Source organism: Giraffa tippelskirchi, chromosome 9 (genome assembly GCF_054371585.1).
Source record: "Giraffa tippelskirchi isolate mGirTip1 chromosome 9, T2T-mGirTip1v1.2.pri, whole genome shotgun sequence".
NCBI lineage: Eukaryota > Metazoa > Chordata > Mammalia > Artiodactyla > Giraffidae > Giraffa > Giraffa tippelskirchi.
Window position 1 is genome coordinate 124,878,807 of NC_137283.1, and position 14,381 is coordinate 124,893,187.

General features: G+C 39.9%; 1 long non-coding RNA gene across 3 annotated transcripts in view; it reads right to left on the reverse strand.

Annotated features, from left to right (window-relative positions):
- LOC145520957 (uncharacterized) overlaps positions 1–14,381 on the reverse strand; it is a 315,163-nt gene that overhangs the window by 141,793 nt on the left and 158,989 nt on the right. The window contains exons 5-6 of one of the 3 annotated variants that reach the window (XR_014064947.1): positions 11,932–12,012; positions 4,569–4,663 (exon numbers count right to left, since the gene is read on the reverse strand). The exons of 1 other annotated variant lie outside the window; for it this stretch is intronic. This is a non-coding gene — a long non-coding RNA (uncharacterized LOC145520957). The remainder of the gene's footprint in view (positions 1–4,568; positions 4,664–11,931; positions 12,013–14,381) is intronic. One more of the 3 variants, XR_014064948.1, reaches the window with a different exon arrangement.

Genomic DNA, 14,381 nt, shown 5'->3' on the forward strand with positions numbered 1-14,381 from the left:
ATTCACCAGGCAAAAGTACTGGAGTGGGTTGCCATTTCCTTCTCAAGAGGATCTTCCCAACCCAGGGACCAAACCTACAGCTCGTGCATTGGCAGGCAGATTCTTTACCACTGCCACTGGGGAAGACTTAGCATGACGACTTTGGATTCAGTCTGACTGACAAATTTTCAGTGTTGATGCTTCACCACTGAAGTTCAGAAGATCAGAATCTCCCCCAATTCTCCAAAAGACTTCACCCATTCTGAAGCAGAGAGAAATTTTTTTACCATTATTCTTTGGGAGAAACTATCTTTCCCTGTTTGATACCACTTGATACCTGTTCCTCTTTCAATCTCATCTGTCTCCACTTTTCCACCTGCAAGTCCCCTCTCTTCACAGTCAGTGTATGTCTGTTTACTTCTCCTTATCTTCTACTTCCAGGTCCTTTGACCTCCTTCTTCTACAGGGTCTAAAGTGAAGGAGACCAAACTCCCCCTACAATAGGAGACTAGTACACTCAGCAGTGGACCAGCAAGCATCTTGGAATATAAAGAATGAATGGAAATCCGGTTAGACTTTCATGAGCCACTGCTTTTGATCATGAAATAAATATTTTTCCATGACATAAGAGGAGTGGATATCTGTATATATGTGAGTAAAGTTTCATGCATCATTGCTTCCAAGGTGTCACTTTGGTGAAGGTTATACATTAGCAGTTAGGTTGAGTCAATAGATATTTATGAGCAAGCGTTTCTACTTCTCAGTTACTGAGGAGAGTGAATGGACAGGATAATGTAGAAAAATAACCTTCAGCAATAATATTATAGTAAAACTAGTATGGAGAGTAGTCTACAATACAATTAAAAAAAAAACTTGTTAGGATACCAGATATTCTTCACAAGGTTTCCCATGCCCAAACTCTTCTGTGGCGTTGATTATTCACTGAGGTGAAAAGGAATTTCTGAAGTCTTTGACCCCAGAAATGAAACTTGATAGGTAATTGATAGCATATATTCCAAATATCCAGAAGTGTAAAAATTAATGATTGTATATTCATGATTTTCTGATAAACAGCCTTTCCAGCTGCTGGGCTAATACCTTGAGAATATGAAGCTAATTCCAGGACCATTAATATTCAATCCCTGAGTTGTAAGTACTCTAGAGTCCTCAAATTTCCAGGAAGAAAGGCTTAGCTGACCCACTGTCACCAGCCTAGCGTAACACAATCTCTCAGAATCCCCTTGTTCTCTCACAGCAGAAATCACTGTGTTTCTCCCTAGACTGGGCTTGCTAAAACATCTTGAATTCAGAAAAACCCCTAGAAAGAATTTTTAAAGATCTGAGGGCTACTGAAAATTTTCAATGGAAGGAGGTGAAAACTAAGTAGACAGATCAAATGACTGATTAATCGATGGACTGATATGGTTCCCGCCATATCAGGGTAAAGAGATCTCAGCTTTAACCATATAATCCAGTCTTGTAAATCACTTTCAAAATAAGCTCAAGAAAGTTACATTTAGGCTCAAAAAATTATATTTTTTTCAAGCACACGTATCAGTACTGCTATCTGCAGCATCCCCAACTGATTTTCCAAATACTAGTAGAATTTTACCTCTTGCTCCAACTCAAAGACAAGGTTGTGTGAAAACAAGTCTAAAATGATAAGCAAAATATTATACATTTCTCAGAGGGTCATTGTTTGATTTATTTGAGTTCAGTAAAACACAGAAGCCAGGGTTTTACTTTTTATATATTTCCTCATAAATGGTCTAATTAATATTCTGTCTCTGGGCAGTACAATCTCATAAACCAATCCCCAAAGAGAGATCTGCTCTTTTCCCTGAAATATTGAGAATGCAATCAACATTCATTTTGTAAGAACAAGTATATTAATAAATAGAACTATAAAATTGAATCATCCACTGGGAGCAATACACTGCCCGACAAAGACATTTTACAAATGAAGAACCAGAGGGCAGTCAGCCCTCAGTGCCAGAGGATAAGTCTAATCAGAGCTACATGGAGGAAGAGTTCCCACCCAAGTGCTTATCAGAACTACCTGGGAGATGACAAAAATGTGTAAAATCTGAGTGCCTTTCTAGACCCACTGACCCATATTCTCAAGAGGTAGATCCAGGAATACACATTTTTAATAGGTGTCCAGTGATTCTGATGATTCATGCATTTAGGGAAGCCATTAATCAATGGCACTTTGCGACCTCAGGGACTGTAGCCTTGCAAGCTCCTCTGTCCCTGGGATTCCCCAGATAAGGATACTGGAGTGGATTGCCATGCCCTGCCCAAGGGCAGTGGTTCTCAAAGTTTGGTCCCCAACCAGCAGCATAAACATTTGAAAGGCCAATTATTGCCCACCCCCAGGCCTCCTGAATCAAAGGTTCTGAAGATAGGGCCCAGCAGTCCACCTGAGCTTTAGCAAGACCTCCTGGTGGTTTGTGGGCTTCCCAGGTAGCGCTAGTGGTAAAGAATGTACTGGCCAGTGCTGGAGACTTAAGAAACACGGGTTCCATCCCTGGTTGGGAAGATCCCCTGGAGAAGGGCATGGCAACCCACTCCAGTATTCTTGCCTGGAGATTCCCATGGACAGAGGAGCCTGGTAGACTACGGTTCATAGGGTCAAACTGAGTCGGATATGACAGAAGAGACTTAGCACAGCCACAGCCAGGTGGTTCAGATGCACTTAAAGTCTGAAAACCATTGATCTGGGGAATTTAAATTAAGCCTCAGTGGATGTAGAGAAAAGGGAACTCTTATACACTGTTGGTGGGAATGTAAATTGGTGCAGCAGAGTGGACATTTCTAAAAAACTAAAAACAGAACTACCATATGACCTAGCAACTCCCTTCCTGGGTATACAACTGAAAAAAAAAAGAAAACATTAATTTGAAAAGACATGTGAACCCCAATGTTCACAGCAGCATTATTTATAATAGCCAAGACATGGAAGCAACCTAAGTGTTTATCAACAGACAAATGGATAAAAAAGATATGACATATATATGTGATGAAATATTACTTGACCATAGAAGAGAATGAAATGTTGCCATTTACAACAACATGGATGACCTAGAGGATAAAACGCTGAGATAAGTCAGACAGAGAAAGATAAATACTGTAGGCTGTCAGTCGTCAGTATGTATATTCTAAAAAATGAAACAAATGAGTCAAGGTTAAAAAAAAGAAACAGACTTACAAATATAGAGAATAAACTAGTGGTTACCAGTGAGGAACAGGTAAGGAGCAAGATATGAGATTTAAAGGTACAAACTACAATGCAAAATATAAATAAACTACAAGGATATATATTATAGCACAGGGAATATAGGCATTATTTTATAATAACTATAAATAGAGCATAACCTTTAAAAGATGTGAATCACTGTTACATACCTGAAATTTATATATTATTGTACATCAATTATACCTCAATAAAAAATACTAAAAGTTAAAATAATAATAAAAATAAATTAAGCCACGGCCAGAAAGAGCCCAAGTTTCTCATCCTTTTCTGGTCCTTTTGCAATTTGGAGGATATTTGAAGGCAATTAACTTAACTTTCTAGGGATTCTGAAAGCAAGCATTTATGAAGGGAACGGAGTGTAGGGTTGTATTAACATAACTCTGAGAAAGAGGGCACCTAAAGCCGCACTGCCAGAGATGCTCAGATTTCATGCCCAGAAGTAGGCAGATCCTCACAAGGGAGAGAATGAAATGAGCACGTGTAAGAGGAACTTCTGTTTCCTCACTTTTGCAGAGACATTTCAAAAAGCATATAACAATATCTCTTAAAGACATGAAGTTAACTAATTTACTGTTTTCTGTATGCGAGTTTTTGTCCACAGAAACAGCAAAACAAAATTATTTCTTAAGATGCTTATGTACTTGTCCTTCTCACTTCCTTCTGTTCCTGCAAGTACTGCACATGAATCTTCTCTCCTAAATTGCACTTCATGTCTCCCTCTTGACCCCTGTAACTCTGAATATTTCTCTGAGAATCTCAGACTCTAAATAAGCATTTTTCAATGGATTTTCATTTTCACACAACTTGTTGAAGAGGCATTTTTAAATATTTTTTCCTAATCACCACATGATACACATACAGCTAGACTGTGTGTGGACTATATGTATATCTGTGGTTTACACGTAAAAGGAGGGAGGAAGACTTTTTTCAACCCTCTCCAAGAAGGAATTGAATTCCCCTTGAGGAAGATATCACCCTCATTGAGAACATATGCTTTAGAGTTTTAAGTACAATTTTGTTCTGATACACTAGATGTAGGAGAAGTTCCACTTATTTTTCTAAATCAAATCTAGACTACCAATCAAACTGAAAACATTAGGTGGAAAATCCAGCCTTAGTCATTTTGGGGTTCATTCACATTAGGGCTGGCATGGTGCTGGAAAACCACAGAGGGATCCTAGCTTTCAGTTCATCGTGGTTGTCACTGGGAGGCTCTCCAGAGGAGAGTCTCTGCGCCCTCCAAAGAATTCAGGAAACCAGAGCAGAAGTTCCTCCCTCCCCTCCTCCCTGCTCCCCCTACTTGCCAAACAGGTACACACACAGCACTTACACTCCAACTGTCTCTACTACAAGGCTGGGCTACTTTTCTGCTCCCTCAGTCCTAGGAGTCACTCTCTCTCAGCTCCTTCTTCACTGAGCCTAGACCTTAAAAAAAATAAAAGATCAGTAAATGGAAGACCTTATCAAATATAAAAGCCTTTTCATTTAATCCCTTGACACAAAGCAAACCCAGGTTATACATGGTGCCCTCTGAAAGACTACAGATACCTCTCACCCCCTGGGGTAACCTACAAGCCAGTTTATTTCTCAATTACATTCTCCTAAATACATCACTGAATTTGGCAATTAAGAAGCTATGAACTCCTGGAAGACATTGTGTCATTTTTATTTGTAGCTTTAATAACACTTAATGATAATTTCTTGTAGCTCAGTCGGTAAAGAATCCACCTGCAATGCAGGAATCCACCTGCAATGCAGGAGACCTGGGTATGATTCCTGGGTCCAGAAGATCCCCTGGAGAAGGAAATGGCAACCCACTCCAGTATTCTTGCCTGGAGAATTCCATGGACAGAGGAGCCAGATGGCTACAGTCCATGGGGTCCCAAGAGTGAGAGACAACTTAGCTACTAAACCACTACCACCACCACTATGTCTAAATTCTAAACTTTTCAGAGGCTAGGCTAGAGTTGACTGAGAAAAACAGATACCTCTCCTTCAGCACAAGCTACTTAATGAAAAAAAAAATCTTGCTTTAGATTCTCACGATTAGAGCACAGGCTTAGCTTCAGAGGGGCAAGGATTCTAATCCTAGTACCACCTGTTAATACCTATGTGAATTCTATAATCTTTCTTCCCTTCATCTGAAATTGAGACTAATAATAAAACTTATTACAAAGGATTTATATGAAGATTAAAAGAGAATTTGTGATAAATTCTACCTCAGTGCCTAGAATAGGGCAAAAGATCAACAAATCACAGCCTTATTGTTGTTGGCATGGGGTTCTCAAAGCAAGAATACTGAAGTTGTTTGCCATTCCCTTCGACATCACCCTTATGGCAGAAAGCGAAGAAGAACTAAAGAGCCTCTTGATGAAAGTAAAAGAGGAGAGTGAAAAAGTTGGCTTCAAACTCAACATTCAGAAAACTAAGATTATGCCATCCAGTCCCATCACTTCATGGCAAATAGATGGGGAAACAATGGAAACAGTGACAGACTTTATTTTGGGGGACTCCAAAATCACTGAAGATGGTGACTGCAGCCACAAAATTAAAAGACACTTGCTCCTTGGAAGAAAAGCTATGACTAACCTAAACAGCATATTAAAATGCAGAGACATTACTTTGCCAACAAAGGTCCATCTAGTCAAAGCTATGGTTTTTCCAGTAGTCATGTATGGATGTGAGAGTTGGACTATAAAGAAGCTGAGCACCGAAGAATTGATGCTTTTGAACTGTAGTGTTGGAAAAGACTCTTGAGAGTCCCTTGGACTGCAAAGAGATCCAACCAGTCCATTCTAAAGGAAATAAGTCCTAAATATTCATTGGAAGGACTGATGTTGAAGCTGAAACTCCAATACTTTGGCCACCTGATGCCAAGAACTGACTCATTTGAAAAGACCCTGATGCTGGGAAAGATTGAAGGCAGGAAGAGAAGGGGATGACAGAGGATGAGATGGTTGGATGGCATTACTAACTCAATGGACATGAGTTTGAGTAAACTGCGGGAGTTGGTGATAGACAGGGAGGCCTGGCATGCTGCAGTCCATGGGGCTGCAAAGAGTCGGACATGACTGAGTGACTGAACTGAACTAAACTGCTTCTTGGAAGGAAAGTTATGACAAACCTAGACAGCATATTAAAACTCAGAGACATCACTTTGCCAACAAAGGTCCATATAGTCAAAGTTATGATTTTTCCAGTAATCATGTACAGATGTGAGAGTTGGACCATGTAAGAAGGCTGAGCATCGAAGAATTGATGCTTTGCAATTGTGGTGCTGATGAAGACTCTTGAGGGTCCCTTGGACATCAAGGAAATCAAACCAGTCAATCCTAAAGGAAACCAACCTTGAATATTCATTGGAAGGACAGAGGCTAAAGCAGAAGCTGCAATATCTTGGCCACATGATGGGAAGAGCTGAGTCATTGGAAAATACCTTGATGCTGGGAAAGATTGAGGGCAAGAGGAGAAGGGGACAACAGAGGATGAGATGGTTAGATAGCATCACTGACTCAGTGAACATGAATTTGAGCATCATCCAGGAGAAGTGAAGGACAGGGAAGCCTGGCGTGCTGCAGTTCATGGGGTCGCAAAGAGTTGGACTCTACTTAGTGATAAACAACAACAACAATAACATGCAGTCAAAAGCTCTACCACTGAGCTATACCTCCAACAGGTACGAATCAATATTCATCAACAGCTTTTTCTCGGAACGTCCCAATTTTTGTCTTACTGTATTGCTCTCTTATAGCTCATTCAGTCAGCAGGGAATAATTAGCATCCATGCCACACAGGAACAAAGTGTGCAGACTTGAGTTGATGTTGGGCTTAATGAGCTTATTTTAAAAGCAACAAATCACTCAACTTCCCATCAACCTCCACTTAGCACTTTCTCATGTAGAATGTGGCAAAAATCAGAACCCGTGCTGATGAGGTAATTCGGTCTTCAAATTTGCCATTTGCTTATATGCCCAGAACCAAGATATACAGCCAACTAGGAAAGAAAGCAGTTTTTCTTTATTTATTGCATCTACAACTACTGTGAGGTTTATGGGAAATAGAGATCAAGAAAAACTATCAGGGGTCATTTACTTTGATATATTTAAACAGATATTATGTGTATGTCTATCATACTGACCATTTAATTACATATGAGTTACTCCTTTTATATGACAAAAAAGAATTTTTCAAAGAGGCTGTCTTATAAATGTCCTCCTAATCTGTAAAGTCATTTTTATTTTTGCTCGAGCATTATTGATTGGGAAACATGCTCAAAATACTCTTTTCTGTGTCGATCTTTCCCCAGTGTCAGACAAAGAAGACATTTCACATCTGCTCCCACAGTTTGTTGCAGATGACTCTACTGGGATTCTCTTTGGAAAAGCCAGATGGGTTATGCAGTCAGGATGTGGGAGAGGCAGAGAGGGTGGTGTGGGTCATCCCAGGGCTGGCTCTAAAGCAGCTCAGGCTGACTTCCTCTGGGAGACCTCCTACCTGAAGAACAGGGAAGGGTAAGTTCCTTTTCTTTAACTTTCCTTAATCCTCTTTCTGCTTTCTGTTCCTCCCCTCCTTCCCCAATTAAGTCTCCTACATGCCTTTTCAAATCTATTTTCAGAAAAAAAAAAAAGGTTTTCTCATTAAAGTAAGGGGGGAATCAAGATGTTTGACAAAACAGCCGATTCACCGTTTCAAGTATCTTTGATTTTCCACATCCTCCAGTGGTTCAGACAGTAAAGAATCTGCCCTCAATGTGGGAAACCCAGGTTTGATCCTTGGGTCAGGAAGAGCCACTGGAGAAGGAATGGCTACCCACTCCAGGATTCTTGCCTGGAGAATTCCATGGACAGGGGAGCCTAGCAGGTTGCAGTCCATAGGGTCACAGAGAGACGTGACTGAGCAACTAACACACACTCCAGGCGCTCAGCACCCCCTGCTCTACCCACTCTTTCATCACCACCTGCCTAGATGCCTCTTCTCCTTGACACTGTCTCTCCTTTATAATTCTTTTTCAAAAATGTTGTTTGATTAATGTTTCCAGAATACAAATCTTTATGCCTCACCATGGCTTATAGTAAGTAGCCTTTCAACCAAGAGTAAGCCAGAACTTACCAGCTACTAAGAGAAGGATGCTGTAACTTATTCCTATATATTAATATTTATTTTAAAGCATACACAAAATACCTTATATTTTTACTCTATAACGCCATTTTAGGCTTTTCAGTCACAATCACTATACTCTAAATTGCATTAACAATGTGATCCATAATGCCATCTTCTTCCTTAATAATCCAGGAGCCGCAGAAGATATTCTGAAAAGTTGCCCAGAGTCCTTAGACTAAAGACCAGCCACCCCGCAGAATGGTTCATCTAAGAGCTTCAGTCTCTGTCATCCCAGACCCACAGTGACCATCCACCTCTCAGCAGGCTCCCTATCGTGATCTCCCTCTACCCAAACCTGGCTCCACCATCTCCTCTCCCATGTCTCCTGGGATAGTTTCACTCTCAAACACTGTTCTCATTCTGCTCCATCAATTCCTATCAGCTCTCTATTATAATAGTACTAAAGGCTCCTAAATATTTATTAATCTAATGTTGTGCCATGCAGCTATATCTTAGGTTGTGTTGCTTTCCCATGCTATAGAAACAGTGTAAATAAGTTAAGCTAAATTTAAAGGCATTATCTGAAACATGTACATCATAGCTCCTTGAAGCTTCTGTGAACTCTTCAGCCTCCAGTGATGCTTCCCTCTTCAAACCTTCTACACCACTTATATAAGAATGATGATTCATTTCTAACCTATCTTGTATGTGTCTCTGCCTCATGTTTATTATTCACAGCTCTTCAACTACATTACAAATTCATGGTGGGCAGGAGCCCTGTCGTTATATGTAGTTTTTTTCTCACACACCCACCCAGTGCTGACTACATTAATAAATGTCTGTTGGCCTAGCTTTTTACCTTGGCTAATGTTTCATCTCTATTATATACTTTGGATCAGAAATAAATTTTATTATTCTAGAAACATGTTTTATTATTGTAGATTTGTAGAATTATAAAGGGAATTAGCCATAGCAATAATCATTTAGAAGTAAATAACTTCAAAGGCCACCAGATATCAACAAAAATAAATTGAAAGTATAATTTACAATATGCATGCATGATTAAGTACCAGCATGATAACAAAATGTGACAAAGAAAAAAATGGTAGAAGAACAAAGTCTAAACTAAAAAAAGAAAAGAAAAAGAGCCGAATAGCATACAGTTTTGTTGCTCAGTGGTTAAGTTGTATTTGACTCTTTGCGACCCCATAGACTGCAGCATGCCAGGCTTCCCTGTCCTTCATCATCTCCCCAAGTATGCTCAAACTTATGTCCATTGAGTCAGTGATGCAATCTAACCATCTCATCCTTTGTCATCCCCTTCTCCTCCTGCCCTCAATCTTTCCCAGCATCAGGGTCTTTTCCAATGAGTCGGCCCTTCACATCAGGTGGCCAAAGTATTGGAGCTTCAGCTTCAACACCAGTCCTTCCAATGAATATTCAAGGTTGATTTCCTTTAGGATGGACTGGCTGGATCTCCTTGCAGTCCAAAGGAGTCCAAATATTCAGTCCAAATATTCAGTCCAAAGCGTCTTCTCCAGCACCACAGTTCAAAAGTATCAATTCTTCGGCACTCAGTCTTCTTTATGGTCCAACTCTCACATCCATGACTACTGGAAAAATCATAGCTTTGACTGTAGGGATGTTTGTTGGCAAAGTGATGTCTCTGCTTCTTAATACCCTGATTGGTTCTTAGTTGCAGCAAATGGAATCTTTAGTTTCAGTAAGTGGGATCTTTGGTTGCATCATGAGAACTCTTAGTTGGAGCATGTGGGATCTAGTTCCCTAACCAGGAATTGAACCCAGATTGGGAGCACAGAGTCTTAGCCACTGGACCACCAGGCAAGTCTCTAGCATACAGTAAAATAAGTGAAAATTTGTCAATAGATGTCTCCAATAATAGAGGAATCCTCCTAATAGAGTGGGAAACAATTACTGAGGACTCACTATGTGGCAGATACTGTTTTAAGTGTTTTTCATATAGTAATATTCATGCAAACCCATGATTTAGGATTACTATCCCCATTTATATAAACACCCAAGTGGTGCTAGTGGTAAAGAACTCACCTGCCAAAGCTGGAGACTTAAGAGACATGGGTTCAATCCCTGGGTTGGGAAGTTCCCCTGGAGGAGGGCATGGCAACCCACTCCAGTTTTCTTGCCTGGAGAATCCCATGGACAGAGCCTGGTGGGCTACAGCCCATAGGGTCACAAAGAGTCAGACACCACTGAAACAACTTAACATGCATGCATCCTCATTTATCAAAAGAGAAAACTGGGGCAAAAAGAGAATAAGGAACTTACTATGACCAATCTAGACAGCATGTTAAAAAGTAGAGACATGACTTTGCCAACAAAGGTCTGTCTGTTCAAAGCTATGGTTTTCCCAATAGTCATGTATGGATGTGAGAGTTGGACTATAAAGAAAGCTGAGCACCAAAGAATCAATGCTTTTGAACTGTGGTGTTGCAGAAGACTCTTGAGAGTCCCTTGGACTGCAAGGAGATCCAACCAGTCCATCCTAAAAGAAATCAGTTCTGAATATTCATTGGAAGGACAGATGCTGAAGCTAAAACTCCAATACTTTGGCCACTTGATGCAGAGAACTGACTCATTGGAAAAGACCCTGATGCTGGGAAAGATCGAAGGCAGGAGGAGAAGGGGACGACAGAGAATGAGATGGTTGGATGGCATCCCCGACTCAATGGACATGAGTTTGAGAAGCTCTGGGAGTTGGTGATGGACAGGGAGGCCTGGCGTGCTGCAATCCATGGGGTGGCAAAGAGTCAGGCAGGACTGAGCTACTGAACTGAACTGAACTTACTAAGATGATAAGGTTCATTACAAGTCAACCTGGGATTTAAACCCACACATCCAGCCCTAGAGTCTGTGCTAGTAACTACTGAGCTTTACAATGTTGCTACATCAAACAGTAGCTTTTTAGATAGTTTTTAAAATTTTTTAATCATATATTTTCCTCTGGGAGAAATAACCATTGAAAGATCTGAAGTTGAAACTAGAAAACTTCAAATGCAGTCTGTTTATACATGCTAAAAACCTATTTTCTATAATGAAATTATTAATAATAACTGACTTGAAAATCACTATTGCTAAATAAATATGATAATGAATTCAGGGAGCAGTTGAATCTAGTTCTTACCTGGGAAAAGTGAGTTTGAATAAAAGCATATCCAACAAGCATTCATACCACCAGAGATTTTCCATTATCTCTATTGCAACACAATTCTAAAACTGTTTCTTTAATAATTTACTTTGCAGCTGTATCAAAAGCAGTATTACTTTTCACTCTATGAAAACAGTATGTGAAAGCTGAGCCAAATTTTACTCAAGTATTTGGATTAAGTTTTCATAAAATATATTGGAGGCTCAAAATTAAATATGAAACATTTCAGTTTACAGTGTTTTTCTTACAACTTTAATAAAGTTTAAAACTATTTTAATTCAATTTACAACTTGAAATAGTCAGAATAGGCTAATGTTATGCTGTGGTAACAAAAAAAATTGGTGACTTTAAATAAGTAAAGTCTTATTTCTGCCTTATGCTACCTGTCTAACTATATCTACATCAGAACCTGTGTAGTAGGAGGAGGAAGGGGGAACTCTGCTCATTTTCCATCATTTATGACTCCATCACAGTTGAGGTTTCAGCTTCTCTGAGTTGGGGAAGAGAACAAAAGAAATCACACATCAGCTCTTTAATACATCCACTGAGGAGGGACTCTTCATTATCAAAACAAGTCTCATGGCCATGCCCGACTTCAATGTAGTGTCTGCCCAAATGGGAGGAAAACTGCATCTTGGTGAGGACAAGTGACATCTTCTAGACATTTTAATTCTCATCAAACTTTTTAAAGTATATACTATGTTACATTAATTTATGGGTCTAAAAAATGTAAAAAGTCAGATACTTCTGTTTTTAAAACTTATGTACAAACAAAAAAAGGAAAAGCTTAGTAATTTTGTAATCTTCTACATGGAAATGAATAGCTTTAGGGAGAAATTTTTACATTTTTATTTATTCATTTCACAAATGTTTATTGGATTTCTGTTTGTGTGAGATTTCCTTCTAATGCTAATAGCAATTTAAAAAAATTGAGAAATCAGTTGTCTATACCTCATTGCAGCTTGAAAATAGGTCAGGTAAGATGCCTTTTGAAAGTTCCTTGGACTGCAAGGAGATCCAACCAGTCCATCCTAAAGGAAATCAGTCCTGAATATTCATTGGAAGGACTGATGTTGAAGCTGAAACTCCAATACTTTGGCCACCTGATGTGAAGAACTGACTCATTTGAAAAGACCCTGATGCTGGGGAAGATTGAAGGCAGGAAGAGAAGGGGATGACAGAGGATGAGATGGTTGGATAGCCTCACCGACTCAATGGACATGAGTTTGAGTAAACTACAGGAGTTGGTGATGGACATGGAGGCCTGGTGTGCTGCAGTCCATCGGGCTGCAAAGAGTCGGACATGACTGAGCTACTGAACTGAATTGAACTGAAAAATGCCAACATAAAGAAATCAAACAAGATGCTTAATAAATAAATGCTCCCAAAAGGGGTCAAGAAAAATCTCATGTGTGTTCAAAGGTGAGAGATCTTTGAGCATTATTTTTTTTTTTTTTATAAATTTATTTATTTTAGTTGGGGGCTAATTACTTTACAATATTGTAATAGTTTTTGCCATACATTGACATGAATCAGCCATGGGTTTACATGTGTTCCCCTTCCCGGACCCCCCACCCACCTCCCTCCCCATCCCATCCTTCTGGATCATCCCATTGCCCCGGCCCTGAGCCCTTGTCACATGCATCGAACATGGAATGGTGCTCTGTTTCACATATGACAATACACATGTCTCAATGCCATTCTCCGAGAACGTCCCACCCTCCTCCCTCAGAGTCCATAAAATTGTTCCATGCATCTGTGTCTCTTATTCTGTCTCGCATATAGGGTTATCGTTACCATCTTTCAAATTCCATATATATGCATTAGTATACTGTATTGTATGCTCAACATCACTCATTATTAGAGAAATGCAAATCAAAACCACAATGAGGTATCATTTCACACCAGTCAGAATGGCTGCTATCCAAAAGTCTACAAGCAATAAATGCTGGAGAGGGTGTGGAGAAAAGGGAACCCTCTTACACTGTTGGTGGGAATGCAAACTAGTACAGCCACTATGGAGAACAGTGTGGAGATTCCTTAAAAAACTGGGAATAGAACTGCCATATGACCCAGCAATCCCACTGCTGGGCATATACACCGAGGAAACCAGAATTGAAAGAGACGCGTGTACCCCAATGTTCATCGCAGCACTGTTTACAATAGCCAGGACATGGAAGCAACCTAGATGTCCATCAGCAGACGAATGGATAAGGAAGCTGTGGTACATATACACAATGGAATATTACTCAGCCATTAAAAAAAATACATTTGAATCGGTTCTACTGAGATGGATGAAACTGGAGCCCATTATACAGAGTGAAGTAAGCCAGAATGAGCACTATTTTTTAATTTTATTTATTTATTTATTTTTGGCTGCACTGGGCCTTCATGCTGCACGTGGGCTTTCTCTAGTTGCAGTGAGTGGGAGCTACTCTCTAGTTGCGATGTGTGGGCTTCTCCTTGTGGTGACTTCTCTTTTTGCAGAGCATGGACTCTAGGGCACATGGGCTTCAACAGTTGTATCACACAGGCTCAATATCTGTGGCTCGGGACTCTAGAGCACAGGCTCCATAGTTGTGGCACTCGGGCTTAGTTGTCCCCTGGCATGTGGAATCTTTCTAGACCAGTTATTGAACCTGTGTCCCCGGCATTGGCAGGCAGATTCTTATCCAGATTGTACCACCAGGGAAGTCCTGAGTAACAATTTTAAAGCTGGAAAGGGCCTTAGATATTTTATACAGATGAAGAAAATGAGACCTCAAAAAAGGTTCAGTATGATCTGTCCAAAATCACTAGTTGTTCAAAAGGTAAAACTTATTTGCTATGAATGAATATTACATGGAAAACAAATGCAAA